Source organism: Phascolarctos cinereus, unplaced genomic scaffold (assembly GCF_003287225.1).
Source record: "Phascolarctos cinereus isolate Bilbo 61053 unplaced genomic scaffold, phaCin_HiC Scaffold_5;HRSCAF=322, whole genome shotgun sequence".
NCBI lineage: Eukaryota > Metazoa > Chordata > Mammalia > Diprotodontia > Phascolarctidae > Phascolarctos > Phascolarctos cinereus.
Window position 1 is genome coordinate 454,216,056 of NW_027555958.1, and position 22,610 is coordinate 454,238,665.

Consider the following 22,610-nt stretch of genomic DNA (forward strand, 5'->3'; position numbering starts at 1 on the left):
CACAGCAGGCGCTACATACATGCCTATTCCGTTCCTCTTTCCCATATTCCTACAGAGCTTTAAGAAAGGTGTATGAAGTCCTTTCCTCCTGTCAAATAGGGAGTGCAAATATCATCATTCCCCCATTTTGCAGAGGAGGAGAACGAGGCTGGGAGCATTCTATCTCCAACCTTCGAGAAGGGACCAAGCGAGGACAGCTCCTGAACCTGGACTGTTTGATCCCAGAATCTTGACTTTCAGCCAGAAGAGCTGGCTTGCTGGGGCTCTCTAACAACCGCACATCTGACAGCCCCAGAATCTAGCCCTTCACCTGGGAAAGGGGGAATCCCTGAACCAGCCTCACGTGGCCCCCAAAGCTAGAGCAGCAGCAAAGAGCTAAACACACGATAAGAGGGTGGCTTGGGTCTGGTAGGACGGGGGGGATGACTGACTGGCAGGCCATCTCAGACCAAGGCCTCAGAGGAGCACCATTAGGCTGGAAGCCTGTAAAGGAAGGTTTCTGAGGAGGGAGAGACTGACCACCATGTACTGGTGGGCTGCCTGATCCTATGGGATCCATCCCAATCCTATTTCTCTTCTGAGGGAAACCTCAGGGTAGCATCCCACAGAATGCAGGGCCTACCAGAGCAGGAGGAAAATGGTGGCACTCATGTCTGGCCCCTGTGAGATGAGGCAACCACAAGCCCTTGTACAAGTTCTTGCACTTTCTGTAGAAAAGAATAAAGGCTGTCCTACACCGACTACGCACTATTACCTCGAGGGTTTCTATGGGATCTGGAGGACCGTTCTGTGGCCATCTTGTACACAATCCACAGCCTGAGATTTCAAAGAGGGAACGTGGGTGGCAGTGAACCCCCACGATAGCCCTCTGAGAACAAACCTCGTTCGGATCCTAACTAGAAGCCTGAGCACACAGCAATGGTTCGGAAAAGAGCCTGTGGAGGATGTGGAGTGTTGTCAATGAAAAATAAGAGAGGGGGGTAATTACATGATACGGTGTCCCTATAAAAAAGCAAACCTCGGCTCGTGGCAGGCCTCTATTAGCAGAGGTATCAGGTGTGAACTAAAAGGGTAATTATTCTCCTCCACTGCGCACTGAGTAGACTGAAGCTGAAACTGTACTCAGCTGGGGGCCCTTATCACAAAAAAGAAGCGCACATCTTTTTCCAACTTCATTAAATTTAGAGAGTGTCAGAGAAAGGCAAATACCGATTGTCAACCATTTGAAAATACAAGATCTAAAGCCATGACAAGCAATCAAATAGAGGCATTTTTAAGTCACGGATGCCCAGAGGAGCCTCCGAGGATGTCCGCAACCACTGAGAAAGGTCCACGTTGGGAGAATGCCACAGAGGCCTCACATCTTACCCAAAGCAGTGTCTTCTGGGCTGAGGCCTAGGAGAGAGCAAGAGAGAAACTCATTTTAAAAGCACCTCCAAGTCACAAGTTAAAGGCACATCTTGGGGTCAGACACATGGGGCCTCTCACCGTCAGAACCATCTGCACTCGCCTAGCACATCAGATCATACAAAGCCACTATCAGGAGGTGATCCTCTCCCTGCCCCAAGAGAACCCAGACTGCTTGGACCGATCACATCTTTTGGATGAGACCCAAGTCACAAACTGTCGTCTTGGGGTTAGCGAGCCCAGCCAGGCCTTCCCAGCTGCAGGTCCTCTAGGACTTACCACCAGTCTTCAGGGCCTGCCCAGCAAGGCCCTGGGCTTGGCCTGCACCCACCACTGCAGCCTGAGGCCTTACTGGCCTTGCTTTCTGCCTTGAGGCTCAGCAACTTCCACAATGAGAGGGCAAGCTCCTTGAGGGCAGGGATTGTCTGCCCTTTTTATCTGAATCCCCAGCCCTTAGCACTCACTCTTCCAAACCCCTTCTGCCTCCTGACTTTCTTCAGTCTCCCCTCAACGCCCCTCTCCCCAGCTCAGGAAGCCTCCCCTAATGCTGGTGTCTTCTCTCTCAAATGATTTTTGCCTTTTCCTATAGGTACCTTATATGCACTGGGCTGTTTGCATGTTGTGTCCACCTGCAGACTGTGAGCTCCCTGAGGGCAGGGCTTTGCATCCTCTGTGCTCAGCACAGTGCCTGGCACACAGCAGGCACTTAAGAGATACTTGCTGGCTCCACAATTGGTATTACCCCAGATAAGCAAACAGACTCAGAATGAGGAAGTACGTTGGTCCAGGGCCCCAGCCCTGGTCAAGGGCCTGGCCAGGATATGGCACTGCCTGACAACAATGCTACCTGGGGCATGCTGGGCTCATAAGGGATGGCACCTGCGGCTTCCATAGGAAGCAAACAGCACGTTTCTAAAAACAGGCTACTGGGGAAAGGAATTTCCTCAAGATTTCCTGGCATTTTGCAAGACAATTTGAGTAGCAAGTCCTTTCATGTCTTAGCCTTTGTCTGAAGACCACCATGGCAGGGAATCCTGACGCTTTCAAGGCGGGCCCCTCCCCTTAAGGGTGGCTCTAATTCCCTCCTGCCCTCTGACCCTTGCTGACCCTTCCTCCATCCTTGGCCAGCTCCCCTGTACACCGTTTGACTTCTGAAGGCAGTTCCATGGGCCCCGAGTCTTCTCCAGGCTAAGCACTCCACTTTCCATTCCTCTGTGCCATGGGTCCAAGGCCTGCTAGCCTTCTCTTGTTCTCTCTAGCCTCTAGCTCTATCTGGCCCCAGGGCACGGGACCAGAAGCAATTTAGAATACCTGGCTTCTAGTCCCAGCTTTGCCAGGACTTTGCTGTGTGACCTCGGAGAGATCACTAGACCTCTCTGGGCCTCAGTTTCCTCACCAGGCTGTTGGGCTAGCTGATCCCTAGGTCTCCTTCCCCCTCTCAAATCCTAGAATTCTGCCTTTATTTTTTTCTTTCTTTCTTTTTTTTGTATTACAACTTTCTGTCTGCTGGTGTTTTATGTTTTAATTGCAATGCTCCCCAGATCCTGATTTATTACAGCAAAGTGTAAAACATGCCATTGTTCACATAACTGTGATTTAACAAAGGCACTTTATTGGGAATATAAAGGGGAGTAATAAATGTCCAACCAGACGCTTTGCAATTAAAAACAAAACTTCTCTGCCGTACAGAGAAACCCCATATACAATGAATGGAGCTGCTCCCTCCCCAGCCTCCCGTCTCCCAGATGTACCATCACCATGCACCGGAGATTCCCTGCCCACATTCATCTGGTCAGCGCAGTCTTATTCTCCAACTACCTGCATCGTTTCACATTCTTAGCTCCCAAATGATGCCCAGACGTTTGGCCCACATTTTACCATCCTCTTTGGCTCACAATCACCAGTTCTATCAATAAGGAGGCAAGATGGTTTTCGACATGACGCCCTCATTCACTGGCTCATTAAACACGCCAGGGCCCAGCCCACTGCTCACGAGGAATAGATGCTTATGGGCTCAATCAGCATATGCACTCGCCTAAGCTATTTTTGAACAGATGGGTTTCAGAGTTATATCTTAGAAAGATGAGAGGCAGCCTGGTATGGTGAAAAGTCAGCTTTAGAGTCAGGGAAACCTCGGTTCCTGGGATCTGGAACTGGAAAGGACCGTAGAGACCAGCAAGTTGAACGATCTCTAAGATCCGTTACAAGACCCTCCAAGGGGTTTATGGATAGTTTTCAGGGACCTACGAACTTGTTTTTATATATGCTATTTTAATATTTAACATATATAAAAGACAACTATTTTAATATAGTGGGTTTCCTTTTTAATCTCATGCATGCTACGCATTAAAAACATGACTCTGAAAAGGGTCTCATGCGCTGGATGCCTTATGCCAAAGGAGTCCAAAACACAAAAAAAGTTTAAGGAGCCCTGGGCTAATTCAACCACACACTTTACAGACGATGCAACTGCGGCTCAGAGGTATTAAATGACAAGACTGGAGGTCCCACAGGAAGTGAGAAGCAAAACTGGTTTGACCCCAAGTCATGGGCCTCTGGAGCTATCACAGAACCAAGACAACAGCATGGTCTGCTGGCAAACTGGCACGCAAACCCCCATTTTCTGGATCTTTTTCCTCCTGCATCAATTTCCTTCCCTTTGCCAATTAGAGGTAGGCAAACCAAGGCTTCTTTCTCCCCCAGTTGTCCCCTGGGTCAGCTGAGGCCTATAACCGATTTGTGTGCTACGTTTAACAAAAATCGATGTATTCATTCAACATTTATGAAGATTCCATTGCCTAAGATTCTATTCTACTACTCTCCATTGGGTAGCTGCTGGCTGAAAGTACTAAGTACAGTCTTCAATAGCTAAGTGGTCAAAACATGAACAAAGACTTTTCTAAAGAATATATGAAGATAAAAAATTTACCAAAAAATGAACATAATCACAAAAACAGAATAGATGAAGATATAAATGACCACATGAAAACATGGTCCAAATCACTGCGAGAGAAGTGAAAATTAAAACAACTTTGAGGTTTCACATCTCTCCGTGAAAATCGGCAAGATGACAAGAAATGAGGATAATCAACATTGGAGGGGCTGTGGAAAGGCAGGCACACGTACGCGCTCAGAAGTGGTCCGAGTGTTCCACATTTCAAGATGGAATTACATGAGTGACTAAACTGTCCATATGCTCTGACCCAGAAATCTCAACGTTGGGCATAACTCACAAGGGAATCAAAGACAGAAACAAAGGTACAATATGTGACTAAATACGCAGAACAGCAGTCTCTGTGGCAGCAAAGAACTGAAAACCACATGTGTACCCATCACTTGGGAGAGTGGTTGAAAACACCATGATACAAGAACATAACAGAATGTTATTGTGCAGTAAAAAATGAAGAATAGCGGGCAATTCAGAGAAATTTGGAAAGATCTGTGGACTAATATAGAGCAAAAAAGCAGAACCAAAGGCATGACAGACCCAGTGATGATGATTAGACAAATGAAAAGGTTCCCTGAGGAAGCTGGCTGCTGAATCATGGAAAAACCAGCGACAGGCCCAGAAAAGTGACCATTCAACAGACTCCAAGGACAGAAGAGTCTGACTCGACTGGTGCCAATGACATCCCCTGAAGGGCTGGCACCGTGCCAGCTCCTACTGTACGTTTCTACTGGGTTGGAACCAATGGCCACATTTCGCATATTTTAACTCCAAATCCCGCCAATGTGAACACGTGTGATTCACTGCACCCATCGGGACCTGGTGATGCCACCAGGCGAGGTTTCTGCAGGAGCCACTTTTGCTTAATAGATTACCTGCGTCTCAAGAAAGGAGGGAGGAGGGAAGTGGGAAATGATTATAGAATATGAGAATATATTACATCAATTGGATGTGTTTTTAAGGAGTTTGTTACTGCTCACACAGAATTGAGGCACAGTAGAAAGAATTCTGGTCTTGGAGGGGGAAAGATCTGGACTCAAAATCATCTTCAACACTTAGAGACATTTCACTTCTCTGAGACTCTTGTTGCCTCACCTGTAAAATGAGACAGGGTGAGGGTGGGAAGTGTCCATGGCCTCTGGAGACCCCTCCAGTTCTCACAACAGCCTGCAGGCAGCGCACATGGTAAGAACACAACTGAGCCCACATGTATAACTCTTTGGTGGCTAAGAACTGGAAATTGAGGGGATGCCCATCCATTGAAGAATGGCTGAATGAGTTGTGGTATATGAATGTAATAGAATACTATTGTGCTATAAGAAATGATGAACAGGCTGACTTCAGAAAAACCTGGAAAGACTTGTATGGTCTGATGCTGAGCAAAGTGAGCAGAACCAAGAGAACGTTGTACACAATAACAGCCATGCTGTGCGATGACTAACTTTGACACACTTAGCTCTTCTCATCAGTGTTAAGGATCTAAGACATTCCCAAAGGTCTCATGATGGAAAACGCTATCCACATCCCAAGAACGAACTATGGAGTTTGAATGCAGATCAAAGCATACTATTTGCTATTTTTTCCTTCTGTTTTGTTTTGTTTCCTCTTTCTGATGGTTCCTCCTATTGGTTCTAATTCTCCCTTATGACATGACTAATATGAAAATGTTTAATAGGAACATATATGTATAGCCTATATCAGATTGCTCACCGTCTTGGGGAGGAAGGGGGAGAAAAATTTTAAACTCAAAAGCTTATGGAAGTGATCATTCATAAATCAAAATAAATTAATAAAAAAATTAAAAGAACACAACTGAGGCCCACACTGGGACCAGGAACCCAGGACTGCTGAGGCCGTGCCCCATCTACTGCACCATGATCCCTCCTGGAAGGAGCTCCTGGGGGGGCCCAGTGAAGGAAGCCATGCTTTAGCGGGCCTGATGCCTCCCACACAGAAGACCCCTTGCTGTGCCCCTATTTCAGTTCAAGCCGCCCTTAGCCAGCACAGCGGCAGTGGAGGTGCCGCCGTGGAAGTGTCTGCCGGCCCTGCTGACAAAGGCAGACTGACAGTTTCACTGGCAGGCACAAGGCACCAGTGGAAGGACGGGCTGGCCAGCACGCCCGGGGTCCTGTCTCCTCTGCTCATCATTGTGGCGGAGTGCACACATCCGTGTCTTTGCCTCCTTCTAACGCCCAGTGACAAACGCCTCCCCCTCTAAGGGATGCAGGACAAACTCGGGGTCTGGAATGACAGTCTGCTCAATCTGGCAGCTCCAAGTTTGAGGGAGGGGCCGGGAACAAGCTTGTTAGCACAGCTTGAAGATGTCTATGTCACCTGGCTTTAAGGTCATCCTTACTGTCTCCTTTGAACCCCACTTCAACCTTGTTAGGCAAGATTACCATTTTGCAGATATGGAAGTGGAGGCTGAGAGATAGTATGTGACTTGCTACTATGTACCTGAGGCAGGATTTGAACCCTGCCTCATTACATGCATAACAGAATCCCCCCACTTCCTTAAGGAGGGTGTGCCTTCACGGTCTTGCATTTTTAGAATGCTCTCCTGTGGAAAGCACCCCCTAAGAATGTCTACCCTGGACACCGTGTCAGAACCTTGTTAGCCCCGCAGTACCTCAAGGCCTTGTTCTAACAGTGTCAACTCAGAAAGCTGCTGGGCCCTTTAAAGTGATGGCTAATTAGGGCCTCTTGCAGGGCTGACACAAACTGCCAACCAAACACGGTTCCCATCCAGTCCATTCAGAATCTAAATCCCGGCCCTAATTATAGCTGCAGGACAAAGGAAGCATCTACGGGGAGGTCTGGCAACCCCCTCCCCCCAGTGGCCTGGTGCGGTTAGGGACTCGACCTCAATTCTCTTTGGAGGTCATCACAGGTCAGGGGACGCGCTGGGCATCGCGCCTTGAGGAACAAGAGGTCTTCACCAGCTCGCAAGGAAAGAAGCCTCTCCCCTCACAGGCATCTACAGCCGCACAGAGGGAATCAGTATTCCACACGGCCTCTTAGCAAGCGACAACTACATGACAAGCTCAACATAAATTAGAATATTTTTTCACCTACAACTGCTGCTCAGCTATAATGTGCTCATGGGGAGGGGGTGTGACTTACATCTGGGAAATGAGATGCCAATCACCAAAAACACTTTCTTCCCTAATGTCTTGTAGAATCTCTTCTTTTGTTTTGTTTTGTTTTCCCCTCCCCAAATAAGAAAAACCTTTTGACAGGAAATCCTCTTGTTACACACTGGCTGTAACTCAGGGTGCACTGGGCTCTGAACACAGTAGGTGCTTAATAGACGTTTGATGGTTTAGGTATACGTTTGTTCGTTTTTTCCCCCCGTTGGGCTGACTGGACGTTGCATCTCTGAAGAGCAGCAGAGGGGTTTTCAAAGGCTGATGAAGTTATCATTGTCCCAACAGCACCTAGGCTGCGCTCCCACACGAGAGGCCTGCCTGCCATTCCAGCTGGCACGCGCCATCTGTAGTCTCATTTGACTCAGTTCTGGGTGCAGTGTTTTCAGAAAGATGCCGGGGCAGAGAATGTCCAGAGGACTGGGGAACGGTGATGTGTGTGAGAATCAGCTGAAGGAACTGGGAGCCCTGTGGCCCAGAGCAGAGCAGACTGGCGGGTGGGGAGAGGGGAGGAAGGATCAGGGTCTGAGAGCAGCTGAAGGATGAGCCTGGGGAAGAGGGGTCCGGTGGGTTCTGTTTAGCCCCAGAGGGGAGACCTGGGAGCCAGGGGTAGCAAGTCTTGGAGCCCCAGATTGGGACAAGATGCTGCCTCAAAGGGGAATGGCCTGCCCCCATGGCAGGGTGGGGAGCCAGCTGAGTGTGACAGATCAGGGACTGGACTGGACACCCTCTGACCATCCAGGGCTTTGGGTATTATTACTCCTGTCTTACAGATAAGGAACCTGAGGCTCAAACAAGTTAAATGACTTGCCCAGGGTCACACAGTTATCAATTCATCCATAAGCATTTAGGAAGTGCCTAACATTCACCAGGCAAATACTAAAAATCCATTTCCCCTGCATCAGAAAGCTTACATTATAGATGGGGAGACATGCACCCATCGAAGAAGAGCCGGCGGGGGGGAACCTGTGGCCTGGAGGCCACATGGGGCCTTATAAATCCTCGGGTGCAGCCTTTTGACGGAGTCCAAGTTTTACAGAACAAATCCTCTTATTAAGGGGATTTGTTCTGTGAAGTCTGGATTCAGTCAAAGGGCCACACTTGAGGACCTAGAGGGCCGCAGGCTCCCCACCCCGGCTTTAGAGGGAGGTAGCAGCCTCCAGGATTAGGAGTCCAAGAGGGCACCTGAGCTACGCTCTGAAAGAGAGCTGGGCACTCTAACAGGCAGAGACAAGCGAGCAGGACAAGCCACACTAAAGGGAACAGCCTGAGCAAAAAAAGCTTAAGGGGCAGCGATGGGAAGCGGCATCCGCGAGACAACAGAGCGGGCCAGACCGGCCAGGCTGCAAGCCTGGACGCCCACCTGCTGGGCTGCAGCCTGGCCGTGAGGCAACCAAGGGCAGAGGAGCTGGCACGTGAGCCCAGAGGCAAGAGAGGAGAGCTGGCCTCCTGAAGGCAGGTGAAGTACTCTGTGAGGTTCTGAGCACAGCTGCCTCCTGGCCCTGCGTCCAGCCCTCTCTGCACTGCCACAGGCCGCCTCCTGCTGCCCAGACTGTCATCCCCGGGCCAGTCACTCTGCTCCTCCTCAGGCAGGATAATGCCTGAGCTGCCTGCCTCTGGGGCGGGGTGAAGATAAAGGTCAAAAGGTGGAGAAATGACGTGATTATTACTACCCGTTGAAGAATAATAAGGGACCGATCACTGGGGGACAGCCATGCAATGTCTCTTCCACTAGCATTGTGATCTGGTATCTAAATGTGAGGCTACCTTTCGTCTGCGTCTGTGGGTCACCTCCTCCACTAGACTGCAAACTCCTGAAAGGCAGAGGCTTCCCCACCAAGCGCCTAAGAAGGCCTTTCCTCATACTCCTCGGGTGCTGAGTAAATGCCTGCTAAATCAAACTGGTCTATCGGCATGTCCAGACACCATAAAGCAATGCACTGACCCCTCTGAGGGCGGCTTAGCTTGTCCCCTCTCCTGACGTCTGTGAGTAGAGGCACAGTGTGTTTATCTGAATGCTGAAAATTACAAAGTAAATGGGAATCTTGGGGCTGCGACAGCTCCTGGGTCTTTGTTGTATTAATAAGATTGCAGGAATCTGGGCACACTTTCAAGTGTTTATTTGGTAAATGCTAGTTCCCAGGGTGGGAGGAACATCCCACTTGGTCTTACTGGATTCTGGGCCTACAGAAAACGGCTTGGTTGAAGTCTTTACCTTTTTATATGAGGGGAAAATAACACACCTACTGCTTCAAGCTTCTGACAATGGATGAAAAGCCACCTGTTAAGTCAGTTTTCTAATGACTATTTCCTGTTACAGTGACACCAAGGTAGATCTCATCTGGGATAGTCTGCACTTTCCTCGTCAGAGGTAACACACAGGGTCCAGTTCTACAAACTCAGAGCCTCAGGATCGGAAGGGACTAGAGAGGGCACCGAGTCCAGCCTAGACCTCCACCCCCAACTAGTGGCCACCTAGCATCTGCTTCAGGCAGGAGCTGCCCACCTCCTGGGGCATTCCATCCCACTCTGGGACGTCCCTCATTGGCAGGAAGCTTTCTGACACCAAGCCAAATCTGCCTCTCTGAAATCTGACTCTAATTAATGTTCCTCACTTTGACCTTTGAGGGGGGCCAAGCTGAGCACCAGTCAAAAGAACTGAGTTCTAGGCCTGATGTTGGACCTCAGTCAAGTTACTTAACTACTGACTCAGTTTCCTTGCCTGGACTAAGTGATTTCTAATTGCCCATCAACACCAAAGTTCTATGGTTGTTCTCAGACTATTAAATGCTTGTGAATTAGATGCCAAATCGGTGCATTTACCAGATTTTTAAAAAGTTACTAATGAATTTCTAGATCCGAGAAAGGCTGGTCAAAGTTTACTGTAAATGTTGTTGGCTTACATTATTTATCAATGAAAATGAGCTCTTAATCTCAAGAGAGAGACATCCCTCAATACACAGCACGTTTCTGGAAGTCAAATTGGATTTTGAAAGACAAACAAAGCTCTGTCATGGGGCCTGGAGGAGGAAGGAATTCACAGCGTCTGTCTCTTGTTCTACATCAGAGGTTGAGCCTTGGACGTGGAACTTGGTGGCCCCTTGTGGCCACGAATGACACAGTGATCTGAAGTTAGCTGGACTCTGATGATGTCCCCTAGACAAACATGAGTTAAGCTTAGAAGCAGGCAGAGAGCCTCTCTCTGAGGAGAGCAGAACAGTCTCAATCCCATTGTCCTGCCTCCCATCCTGCAGGAATGGGGGGGGGAGAAGGGGAGAAAGATGCCTCTTCTGCTTCCCCGTGAGCCACGCCACCATCCCCCCCCCCCCCACAGGCAGACTTCCCTTACACTCCATGATCCAGGCCTGGCATTCCCCACGAGCAAACTCCCTCTACACCTGAAGTGGTGGGACCCTCGAGCCTGGGGATGCTGCAGGGAGGGCCTGGGCCACACCCCCAGACAAGATGTGGCCGAGGCAGGTCTTCCTGGTCACCAGGTGCTCGCTGACTCTTCCAGAAGATAATGCAGGCAGTGAGCTTTGCATCCTTATAGAGGCCACAGAAATGTCAGATATTGACCAACATCAGCTGCCTTTCCTACCTCCATCTGCATCACTTCTTTGTTCCCATCTCACCCTACCTCGAGATACCTCTTTGTACAGAAGTCTCACCCCTTCACTAGAACCTAAGTGCCTGGAGGGCAAGCACTCAGTCAGTCTTCAACTGAGCCCCTGGCCAATCGGTATCTCGTTAATACTTGTTGAATCAAACAGAACTGAACATTTAGGGATCCCCAGAATCAATCCAGAAGCCCTGAACTTGAGAGCACCCCTTGCGGTGAAGCACACGTCCCTGAGGCCTATTTCTAAAGCTCGGGGTGCTTCCTCTGGAAAACTGCTTCACTTGAAAGCCTTTTTTTTTTTTCTGTAAAATGAACAAGCCTGGAAAAGATGCCAGGAGGATTGGCCAATGAAGGGGAAGGCCAAGAAGGGCTCCAGCTGGAGGGGGAGGGAGAAGCACAAGCCGCCTCACCTGGGCTGTGCCTCTGCCTCTTCTGATAATCATCAGCACAGTCATTTCTATAGCAGTTCAACACGCTTTATCTCATTGATCTTCATAACTATCCCAGGAGGGAGATACTATTAGTATCCTCATTTTGCAGATAAGCAAATTGAGGCCTAGACAGGGGAGGGTCACAAAGTCCTGGGAAAGTTCCCAAGGGCCTGGGTTCTAATCTGTACCTGGCACTCGGCGACACTGGGGTCTTATTTTCTAACCTGCCTCCCCACAAATTGAGGATCCGAGGATAACATGCCCCACAAAACGCTTCCACTATCATACAACGTTCTGTAAGTGGGGGAGGGGCCTTCTGGTGTCTTCTCCTGGGGGGCCAAGGCATCACCTTTTTATGACCAAAGAGTGAAGAAGAGCATTTCTGTGAAATGATGAAGAAATATTTCATTTCTAAAGGCACACTTTTCCATTTACTGCATCACCTCTGAAAAAGATGTGCCAAGACAGTAATTGGGAAACATTTCCCAGAATATCAAATGACGCCCAAAAAAGCAGGCAGCTTCGCCGGTCTCCAGCTAGGCCCAGAAGCCAAAGCCCAGGCCTGGGCTCATCTTTAGAAGTTCTGATCGCTTGCATTCCCTGCCGGCGTTCTCCCTAAACACCACGGATCGTGTTCATTACAAGCTTCAACAAGCATACTCTCCTCACATGAATTCAAAATCTGACAGCAGAACAGTGTTAATTTTTGCTTATGTCCTAAATTATTAGAAAGAACGGTTAAGAAAAAAGTATCCAATTTGTTGAGATTGCATTTCATGGGAACCATCAGACCACGGCTGGTTTCTTAGGCCTCAGCATGAGTCCAGTTCTTCCATGCTGTATTTCACACACCAACAGCCACAGGAGTCATTTGCATACCAAAAACACATTCGTAAAAGAAACCAGTTTGCACAAAAGCTGGGGGAAAATAGAGTTTGCCATGGAAGGCTTCAGCAACACAAAACCTCCAGACCTGGTTCCCTCCCAGTTTCCCAATTCACTACATCCTAGTTAACAGCTAAACACTTTGGGATGGGCATCATTTAATTTTTAAATGATTCTCAGTTGATGTGTTTTTAATGAAATGTAGCCCACGTTCCTCAGCCTTCCCCTGGGTTCTTAGTCCAGGGGCATTGACGGGTCTACGCCAGTTATACCACAGGAGAGGGGCAGCTTCTGACTCTCATTTCAGGTCTTAAGGATGCCCACTGGCTACGGGGCCACATGTACTGATGGCGGCCAGCTGGTGAATGGACAAGTCAGACAGACTCTGGAAGCAAATTGAGGAGGATGGAGAAACACCAAGAAGTGTCAGGGATGGGGAAAACGAGGCTACTGAGGTTCCTGGGAGGCTCCCTGCCTCTGGGCCATCACCATTTCAGCTCTATCCCAGAGGGGTTCTTGGAACCAACCCACGAGATTCTGTGTTCGCTTGATTACATGGTACTTACAGAGAAGTTATCACGACCCAGTCAATGCTTGATGCCTTTTGTTTTAATCTGTTTTTTTCAGATGGGTTCCTCTGGTGAATCATCTAGATTTCTGGAGGATTTGAAAGAAAGCTTGTGTCTGGCCAAACGAGAAGCAGAAAAAAAGAAAAGTACAGAATGAAAAACAAAAGGTAAAGACACACACTAAAAATGGTGAAACATTTGATTTTTCTTAAAACTAAGGCAAAAAAAAAAAACGACTTTGCTTTTACATGCTAGATAGACAGATCCAGAATACAATGTCCTGGGGCCATGAGGTAGGCAGACGGCACAGTGGATAAAGAGGCAGACCCGGAATCGAAGACCCATGTTCAATCCTGCTTCAGATACTCTGTGACTCTGGTTTCCTCATCTGTGAAATGAACATAAATAAAAGCACCTACCTGACCGAGGAGTCGGAAGGCTCAAATGAGACAATGAAAAATGCTCTGCAAACCTTAAGGCACTATGTGAATGCTGGCTGTTATCATTGTTATTATGGTATAGGTCAGTGCTAAAAAGAGGCTCTGCAAGGCTCCACGACAAACCCTGCAACAGCCCTGCTGCCCAATCCTCGGGCCTCTCCCCCAGCTGTAAAAACACTTGCCACCGGCAGGTGTTGATTTTAAAGACTTCCAAGTGACCGAAGGCCAAGCACAGCCTCTCTGGGCTGGACTCAATGCACTCCTAAGGTCCTGCCAGCTCTCGATCTCTGATTCTAAGACTTTCAAACCATCCCCCAAAGACAAGCAAAAACAGTCCAACAGGGCATGAGGGGCCTAACAGAACAGAAGGTCTTTGGGGCCTTTCTGCCGAGGAGCCTGGTTAGATGTAGCTACGGATCTACAGGTTACACTCGGGTCACGTCATCATGTCCATGTTTATCAAAAATGTTTATTTTCAGGAGCATCATTTATTTTTAAATTTTACTTCTTTTTTTTCTGAACTTAAGCACCAAATTATGGGACTTTCCATAGGTAGGATTGTACATGAAACTACAGGTTTCTATTCTGGAAAACTTGCTTTTCTTTGAAAATATGTAATAGGTTAGGCTTGTGCTTGTCTGTGACTCTTTCTGGCCTTTCTTCTGTTCCCTTCTGTGCATTTTTTAAAAAGATGCTCCAATGACCATCTTTTCATTACTCCTACTAGTACGACTCCTCCTCCTCCCCCCACCATCACCCTGTTCCTAGCCTCCCCGCTTCCTACTTAACCTCTGAGAAAAAAAAAAAAAAGAAGAGGCCCTTATACCAAGACTCATCATCAGGCAAAATAAATCCCACTTTGGCAGGGCCCCAAGAGTGGTCGTTTTGTTTCCTGCTTCTTCTGCTTCTTGGATCCGCCAAGCAGCAAGGAGCACGATTTCTGAGGTGGGCATCAGTGGACAGTTGTGGAGCTGTTTCGGCTGTGTCTGACTCTTCACGATCCCATCTGGGGTCTTCTTGGCAAAGAGACTGGACTGCTTGGCCATTTCCTTCTCCAGCTCATTTTGCAGATGAGGAAACTGAGGCAAACTGGGTTCAGTGACTTGCCCAGGGTCACACAGCTAGTGAGTGTCTGAGGCCAGATTTGAACTCAGGAAGATGAGTCTTCCTCACTCCAGGCCCAGCACTCTGCGCACTATGGTGCCACCTAGCTGCCCCATTAGTGAATGGAGCCAATCTCAAATACAAAAATCTCTGGGTTCAGATACCACCTGACCCCTACTGGATGTATTCCTTCAGATCTCTAGGCAGAGGTGGTACTCAGCTCACCCAGCTACATGAGGCCCACAACACTCCCAACCTCCACAAGAAATAGATTAAAATGTAACCGGGAAATATTTAACAAAATAAATTAAAATAAAAGGTAGATAATACATTCTAAAAGTAAGGCGATGTGTGGCCCATAAAGATAGTGTTATAGACAGATTAGTGTCCCTGTTTCTATTTGGGTCAGACACCCATGAGCTGCAAAAAAGCCAAGTTAATAAGAACTTATTAAGCATCTACTATGTACCAGGCACTGATTGTGCTAAGATACAAAGAGGGGCAAAAGATGGCTCCTGCTGTCAAGGAGCTCACAGTCTAATGGGGAAGTCAATATGCAAATGACCAGCTATGAACAGATAGATCCCAGATAAATTAGAGGTGATGGTAGAGGGAGTTTCCTTACCCAGAGTTCACTATACTGTTATATATCATATGTGTACTGTTATATATAATTTATATAATATATATACTGTTAAATATCCTATATACTATTATATATCACATATACTGTTACATATAATATATGGTATAATATATCATATCCACTGTTATATATTATATATATGCTGTTACACATATATACTATTATATATATATACTGTTATATAGCATATGCTGTTCTATATCATATACACTGTTCACATATCATATACATATATGTATATACTCATATACATATGAGTATATCATGAGTATATCATATATACTCATAATCATGTATACCATTTTATATCATACATACTGTTATATATCATATATCTCATATATACTATTATATATCACGTATACTCATATATCACATATACTATTATGTATCACACATACTGTTATATATCATATATATAACTCCTAGGACCAGTTTCCATCACTATTCTTTTTAGGCCTGGAATAATTTAGGCCCCATGCTAGTAACCTTGTCTTAAGCTATGGTATGTTTGAAAAATCACTAAAAATAAAAATCTGTATTGGAGATGTTGTTTGTTTTAAATCCTAGGCTATATACATCCTTGACAGCCAGTGTCTTATACCTAAAAAATTCAGCTCTACCACCAGTGTAAGTCACCCTGGGAAAGTTCCCTGATCCGTCTGGGACTGGTCTAAATCATGGCATGAGACTGGACCACACTCTGTATCAAGCCCACAGACCCATCACCACAACACTTATCTGCATTCTCAGGCTTCCTTAAAGGTCAGTTATGAGGAAGGCAGCTAAGAGCTGTTCAGCTATCTCCTTCACAGGATGAGCTAATCGTCCCAAATTTGCTAAGTGGTCCTAGAGTCCCATAGAAGGAGACCAGGCTGCATGCACTTGGACTATACTCAGGCCCTGCTCTGAAAGCCTGAAACAGCTTTCCCTTGTATAGACGTTAAAGTGCCAGTCCTATCAGTCGCTAACACCTGCCTTTTCACCTTGCGGGGCCCCTCCTCTCCAATTATATCCTCAAGTTTTCAAGGAAGGAAAAGAAGAGCTTGGAAGTGGGGGAGAAGGGGAAGCTATTTAGAAGACTTTTCCACCTGTATATCATCGGCCTCCATTTTTACTTTGGTTTTGATGTTTACCTAAAGGTATTCATCATTTTCCCTCCATGAAGTTAAAAGCAGCTCCTCCCCTCGAATGTTGGGACAGGAGCAGAGCTGTAGGTTTCAAAGGAATAGGAAAACTGGAAGCCCACTTGATAGAGTTCACAAAATGCTGTGCTTGAACAAACTGATAAAAGAAACCCACTGAGGTTACATTCAGCTCCTCTCCCCAAGGTGACAGAATTCAAAAAGACGAAATGATTTAAAAACCTCCCTAAATGATGCTAAAAATCCCTTTTTAAAACAGTTCTTTGCATATAATCAAGAAACCATTCATCTTTCAGACCACAGAAAACAAAGTGCTGCAGTCAGATGAGATAGCCTTTTGCTTTAAGTAATTATTCTTGCCTTTGAAAACTGAGAAATTAGAGGAAGAGTGGGAAGAAACACGTTCTAAAGACACCCTTACGCCTCAAGGAAAAATATTCATAACATTATTATAATCATTATCCCCGGATTCTTCCGAATCTTTATCATTGGTGACATTAACATGTAAATATGGCCTTTGTTTTTCAAGTGCTCAACTACTTTCCCCCCTTATTCACCTCTCAAAGGACTGCTCAATGCTTGACATCACAACTGGTTGTCATGAAATTAATTATATCCTCGAGAAAGCTGCTTTAACCATCACCTGGGGGAAAAGAGGAACACACTAAGCCAGCTTCCGCAGTAACTACAAAAATCAGAGTGAAAGGAGAGAAAGAAAACGGAGACTTCTCTCATTCAACCTTCCCTAAACCTGCTTTTTCAGTAACACCCCCAACTCCCTGGCATCCCAGGCATCAAGGAAGGACTGCTGTGAATGAGCATGCCTGAAATACTCCCAGAATCCAGGACTTCACAAAATTCTCAGCCAGGCTAAAGGTCTAAGCAGCCGGAAGCGAAGCAGTAGAGAAGACAGGGGGGCCTTCCAGTTTGAGGGCTGGCCTGCATCCTAGTCCTGGTTCCACCATCAAACCACCAAGCTACCTGGAAAGCCAGTGGCCCTCTCCAACCTATAAAATATAGTAGTTGGACTAAACCTCTGACGGCATTTCAGGATCAGACCATCTGAGTCTGGGCCCTAAGAGTGATTCAGCTCAAAAGGCTGAGCTGCACACATGTGGAGGGCTATTGTTTGGGATACACACGGATCTAGAACCGGAAGGGACCTTACAGAGGCTGACAATCACCCCTCAATTTTACAGATAAGGAAAAAGGGGTCACCCAACAGTAAGGGGTAGGACTGGAGTTCAAATTGGGGCCTCCTGAGCCCAAACAAGATCAGTCCTCTCCTCAGGGTAAAACACCACCCCTTGAAGCAGAAGGATAGTAACAGGAACACACACTGGGTTGACTCTAAGAACCATTGATAGATACATGGACCTCCTGAATCCTGAAGGGCTTCCCTTAAGCTACAGAGGCAGCCACAACAAGAGGTCAGTGAATAACCTGGGGGGATGAGGATCCTAAAATCAGAGTTGGAAGGGACCTCAAAGGCCTAGTCTTCATTTTACAGATGAGAAAACTGAGGCCCACAAGATGAGCGACTTGCCCAAGGTCCCAGTTAATGACATGGGTAGGATTTGACCTAAAGCATGAACGCTCTTTGCATAACGCCAGGCTACCTCCCTGAAGGGCCTGCCAAGCTCTACCTCTCTGATCTTATGATTTTATTCTTGCTCTAGAATCTGACCAGACATCTGTTGCTCCAGACTACGTTATTTATATTAAATGTCAATAAAAGGCTGAATTAGAAATTCAGGTAAATGAGAAATTGCTGGGTCATACAGATGGTTCCCTTGGGTTGATTTTCATATTCTCTAAGTAAGCACAGGAAGTCCTACAGAAGTTTCCTAGAGCACCCCTCCCCAGCCAAATTTCATGGGGTCGCTGTGGCTACAAACCTCATCCAAGAACTGCCACAGAATTCCACAACCTGGCTCACCTAGCCTCCAGGCTGAGAATTTGAAGCAATTCCCTAAGTTATTTTTAAGAAAGTATTTTACTTGGTGAGTTGCTGGCCACAGCAAATACCTACTAACGTTTCAGCAATGTGGCAACTGTGGGGAGAAATGCACATCTATGCTTTCGATTTGGTAAAATGAGACTTATCACAACTGCCACTTAAAAGAACAGTTTGGATTTTCCACCCAACATTTCAAATGCAATGAAAAGCCCAAGCATTCCGACCCAAGGCCCGTGACTTTTTTTTACGCTCTACCAATGGAAGATTTCATGAAAACAGGAGACAAGAAATATAATAATCAATTTCACTTTTTTATTCACACCTCACCTACCTTTGTTCTTATTATCTACTATAGTCTTCATTACCACTCAACACATTTCCAACATTCTTAGGGAAAGTCTAAAACACATCTTTCAAGCATTTTGGTTCAAATTAACATCTTTAGCTAACAAAGGTTAATAATCCAACATACGCAAATACCATCCTACACCTCTATGACTGTCACGGGATGTCTTTGCGAGTTAAAATGTCCTCACCACATCTACAGATCTAGTTTTCAGAAGCCCATTTCAGAGAATTCGCACAGACAGACATAGGTAAGCTACAGCAAACTAAGGCTTGGTTCGTGGCTTCCGAACTAAGTCGAACAGACTTCAAATACAGTATAACTATTATAACTGAATTAAAATTTAAAAATAACTGAACAGCAAACTTGACTTTTCCCCTTCAAGAAGTTTACAAAACCATACTTTTTACTCGACAGAAGAAAAAAAGAACCTCAGGAGTTTGCAAAGCTTTTTGTTTACGTATATAAGGCAGGGCGATCTTCTCTGGCCGTACGGCTGTCAAAGCTAGTTATACGGAATAGCAATTTGGAGAACACAGATTTTTCTTTACTTTTTTTCCTCCTGAACGTCCCAAGTAAGCCTCTCATTCCATGCTGACTTCCCACTTTGACCCAACTGCAGCAGGTGTTTAGGGGAGCCACCGGCAACTTCACCACGACAAGGGGACAAAGCAAAATAAGAACAGAGATGATCATCTACTTCTCCCTAGAAAACGCCTACTCTACATCCAGAGTCGATCTGAAAGAATGAGCAGCAATATAATCAATCCACACATCCACGTCACGCGCCCGGGGTCACTCGGCCCGGGGCACCCCCAGCTTCCGGCGCAGGGCCTGGGCCGCCCGAAGTGCACCGCGGCCGCGTGGTAGGCGAGCCACTGCGGGGCCGAGAGCGTGCCGATCGGGGGCAGGCGCGGCCGAAGCCCTTCCCCACGCCCTCGAGCCCGAGCTCCTTGTTCAGCACCGACACCACCGAGTCGGCCGGGACACCCAGCCGCTCGGCCTGGCAGCACTGGCAGCGCGGCTTGGGCGCGCGGGCGCGTAGAGCGCCTCCGTGGCGCGCTCCAAGCTCGCCAACGTCACCGCGGCGCAAGGACCTGGCGCGTGCAGAGCGGGCCCAGGCCCTTGTGGGACGTCCGCAGGCCCTCCTCGCTGCACAGCGCCAGGTACGTGGGCCACCCGAACTCGCAGCTGTTGCCCTCGCACTGCGGCGGCGGCTGCTTCCTCTTAAAGGGCCACGACAAGAACGAGCGGTTCTTGAACGCCGCTGGGCGCGGGGGCCGTGGCCGTGGACAGAGGGGAGGAGGGGCGGGCCGGAGACGGTTGGCGCCCCTGACAGCAGGAACGGGCCTCTTCCCCCACGGACGAGCGCGAAATGAGCCCGGGGCGGCCAGGGGTACCGCCCTGCCTCGCCTCCCCCTCAGCCAATAACGTCTGATCTCTTGCCCAAAAGCTCTGTCCATTTTACTTATCCCATTCCTTTCCCCACCCCCACCCCGGCGTTGCCTTCGGCCAATGGCCATCGTACTTAATTTCCCGCTTCCCGGAGGCCACCCTCTCTTAGCCAATCATCATCTTCACGCGGGGCTTCACCGTAGCCAATCATCATACCTTCCACTGGTCTTTCTCGCCTTTAATCAATCACCATCTGGACACCGTCAGCCAATCACATCCTGTTGCTTGGCTTCTAACCTTCCCCGCCTCCGGTTTATTTTCTACCCTCCCAACTCCCACCCAAAAATCACGCTCCTCACTCCTGGCGGCAAAGCCTTGACTGGCGCTTCCTCAGCCAATCACATTCTCCTCCTTTCCTCAAGCCCAGCCCGATTTTTTCTAACCCCACCTTCCCTAAGTCTTTCAACCAACGATCATCATCCTTAGAGTCCCTCCTTCCTAGAGTGCCACATTGCTGAGCCAATGATCAACTTCACACCTCATTCTCCATTTCCCCCTCCCCCCATAGGCAGCCAGAGGCCAGTACTCCTGGGCTCTTCCTCCCCCTCCCCCACCTCCTCAGCCAGTCCTATTGGCCCCCTTCAAGTCCAGCCCATCCACTCAACAATTATAAATCAATAGCCAAGGGGAACCTAGGTGGCAGCAGTGGATAGAGCACCGGCCCTGAAATCAGGAGAATCTGAGTTCAAATCCGAACTCAGACCAAACACTTGACACTAGCTGTGTGACCCTGGGCAAGTCACTTATCCCCAATTGTCTAAAACGGGAAAAAAAAAAAACCAACAGCAATCATGGGGGGTGGGGGGAGAAATCATAGCGCCTAGAAACCCAGGTTTAGAAACCTCAGAAACAATCATCTATTCCAACTCTCCCATTTTACAAATGGAGACACGGAGGCCGGGCAAGGAAAGGAATTTGAACTCAGGTCCTCAGACTCAACGCATTGCTCTTTCTGCACTCCTGTAGCCAATCACCAGCATCACCTCGCCCCCCTCCTCCACCAGCCGAGACTCCTCTTTTACTCCATCTAGCTCAGAGCTCCAGGCCCTGCTCAAACCTCCTCTGCCAGGCTCTCTCTCATCACTTTACTTTGGAAAATTAATGGGCATAAAGGCCAGGGGTCCTGCTCCCGCCCTTGCTCGTTCTTCAGCCAATCAATATCTACAAGCTACTCTTCCTTTTGCCTCTTTCTTTGTCACTTTACATAAGAGAACCAATGGCCTTCTTGCTCGACGATGTGGTTCCGCCCTCTTAATGCCTCTTCAACCAATCACCATGCTCAAATCATGCTTTCCCACCCTACCCCACCAAGCACCTTTAAGGGCATTTCCGCACCTTTGCCACGAGCAACCAATGGAGAGCCGGCGCTTCAGCTCCGCCCCTGTTAGTATGTCTTCAGCCAATCACCACATTCAACAGTCATTTTTAAGGGAGTGACCAATGAAAATCCTGTGCTGAAGCGCTCATTCCCTAGGCTCCACGCCTACTTACATCTCCTCAGCCAATCACTATATTCAATAAACATTTCTAAGGCATGTTTTCCCTCTTATGCCTGGGTAACCAATAGGCATCCTGCTTAATCTCTCGTTCCCTGAGACCCGGCCCCCACTCACACTTTCTTGACCAATCACCAAGCTCCTGCAAGTAGCAAGGCTCTCTCTGTCCCCTTGTGAGTCCCTCTCTACCCTCCTTCTTTACTACGGGTGACCAATGGCCATAGCTCCCGCCCCAGCTCAGCCAATCCCTCCATTCACCTGGCGCTTCACCGCCTCCTAGGTGGGCCCGGCCTCCCTCGCCCCTTTACCTCGGGCGCCCAATGGCTGCGCTGCTCCTGACTCTGCCTGGGCTTCACTCTCTCCTGGGATGGGGGATGGACGGGGGAAGGGTCGGCCTATTCCTCCCGGAAGAGACCGTGGAACAGATAAATCAGCATGTGTAGGAAGGCATACACGCACGAGTAGGCGAGGAAGTAGGTGAATAAGCGCAGGACACACACAGAGGCATCCATGCACAGCGCTCTGAGCCCAGGGGCCTGCGCCGACCGCCTGCCCCGTCCCAGCCAGCAGCTTCAACCGGTGCGCACGCCCACCTGTTACCGTGGCAACCGCGGGCAAGCGGCGGCGTCCCCATCATTCTTTGGGACACCGCTGGCCACGCCCCCATCCGTACCCGACACCCAAGCTTCGCCTCCCACGTGGCTTGGCCTAGAGTCGGGTCCCAGAACCCGAAGCCCCGCCCAACCTAGGTGGGACCTCTGAGGCCCCCTCTTTTCTCAGCCCCCCCATCCAGCCATAAGCATTTATCAGGCGCTTGCTGTATACAGGATACTGTGTTAAGATTTAGGAGTAGAAGAGAGACAGCATGGTCCTTGACCTCAAGGAGCTTACAGTCTGGTGGAAGGGCAAATGCAGGGATAGACATGGGCAAATGGGAGGCAACCTCGGTTTGATGGAGCAGAATAAGTCTTGGCTCTGGAGTCAGAACCTGTGTGACCTTGGACAAGTCAC

General features: G+C 48.2%; 1 long non-coding RNA gene across 1 annotated transcript; it reads right to left on the bottom strand.

Moving 5' to 3' along the window:
• Positions 1–1,171: 1,171 nt before the first annotated feature.
• On the bottom strand, positions 1,172–22,195 carry LOC110209371 (uncharacterized). Its single transcript, XR_002324794.1, has 4 exons — positions 21,908–22,195; positions 13,256–13,395; positions 13,005–13,122; positions 1,172–1,395 (listed from the first exon to the last, which is right to left on the bottom strand). It is a non-coding gene; the product is annotated as an uncharacterized LOC110209371 (long non-coding RNA).
• Between the last annotated feature and the right edge of the window lie 415 nt (positions 22,196–22,610).